Below are 1,185 nucleotides of genomic sequence, written 5' to 3'. Positions count from 1 at the left end.
ACGGGAACGGCCTTTCTTTCCCCCCTTGTTATCTCCTCTCCGTGAAACAAAGCGTTGAGTGAGCCGGTGGCCCTTCGTCCTCTGGAGTTTCTAGGTTGGAAGGTTTCTGCGTAGGCCGCTCAGCGCTGCTTGGGAGAGCTCCCCAAAAGCCGCCCTCGTGGAAGAGCGAGTGTTCGAGTTTCTTTGTGTAGATGGTTTACGTTGAACTCCTTTGGGCCGGCTCTTGCCATGTGGCCAGCACTGCGTTATTCCTAAAGGCACCGTATCCCTCTGTAGAAGGGCCACCCGCTGTAAGGGAATTCTGTTTCCCCGACGTGCAAAAGAGGAGTGGGGCTGGCATACACGCTCACCTCTGCCTGGCTTTCTGAGATGTTGATGGGTTTCTGCATAATTCCTGGCTGCTGTAGCAGGACACAGGAACTCGTATTATAGAGTAGCCCTTAATCCTGAAGTGTGCTGACAGGGGGCTTTTTCCCCAGGGCAGGGCAGCATAGAATCTGCTTTTTGAAACTGGGTAGTTGTTCCGAGTATTTCTTGTTAGGCTCCAGGTACTGCTTGGGTATTGTAGTCACTTTTCCAAGTGAAAGTGTGTTCTTCCTTTTTTTTCAGGTGAAAACAATGGAAATGTGTCTATGGCCTAAGCAAGCACTAGAGTGACCACAAGATGTCTCAAGAGCATGGTGTGCTTGGATTCTCTTATTAAATGTTTGCTCTGTATAAAACTTTATTTACTTGGGAATTTTTAAGTATTTGCCTGTGGATTAACTAATTTTTTTCATATGCTGTTAATTTAATTTTACAGAGATGATCAGTTCTCATACTTAAATTTTTGCCTTTGTGTTGCCCATTCATTCCTGTCCAGAATGAATGTGGTGTCAAAAAAGGCAAACAGTAATTCTTGCTCAGACTGTTTAAGGAGCTGGTTATTTACCTTTCTCCTCCCTGTTTTTGCAAGGACAAAAAAAATGTGTAGAAATTGTATGATCAAGCAGTTACATAGTAGGTTTTACACTTCAGTCTTTTTGAATGAAGAATCTGAGAGTTATTAAAAGAGGAAAAACTAAAATTATAGTGCCCACATTTAGCATTGTTTAACTGTTCTGTCTGTCATGATAACTTCTTAGATCTCTGCTGCATGTCATTAGTACGTAACATTTCAGACTCCTGCAGTGGGCTCTAGTGTTT

General features: G+C 43.5%; 1 non-coding gene across 1 annotated transcript; it reads left to right on the top strand.

The window, feature by feature from the left end:
• The first annotated feature begins 830 nt into the window (after positions 1-830).
• Positions 831-962, top strand: LOC114818653 (small nucleolar RNA SNORA13). The gene has a single exon (XR_003766230.1). It is a non-coding gene; the product is annotated as a small nucleolar RNA SNORA13 (small nucleolar RNA).
• Positions 963-1,185: the final 223 nt, after the last annotated feature.

This window comes from Antrostomus carolinensis, unplaced genomic scaffold (genome assembly GCF_000700745.2).
Source record: "Antrostomus carolinensis isolate BGI_N321 unplaced genomic scaffold, ASM70074v2 scaffold15416, whole genome shotgun sequence".
Classification (NCBI taxonomy): Eukaryota; Metazoa; Chordata; class Aves; order Caprimulgiformes; family Caprimulgidae; genus Antrostomus; species Antrostomus carolinensis.
This window is presented reverse-complemented; position numbering and strand designations above follow the sequence as displayed.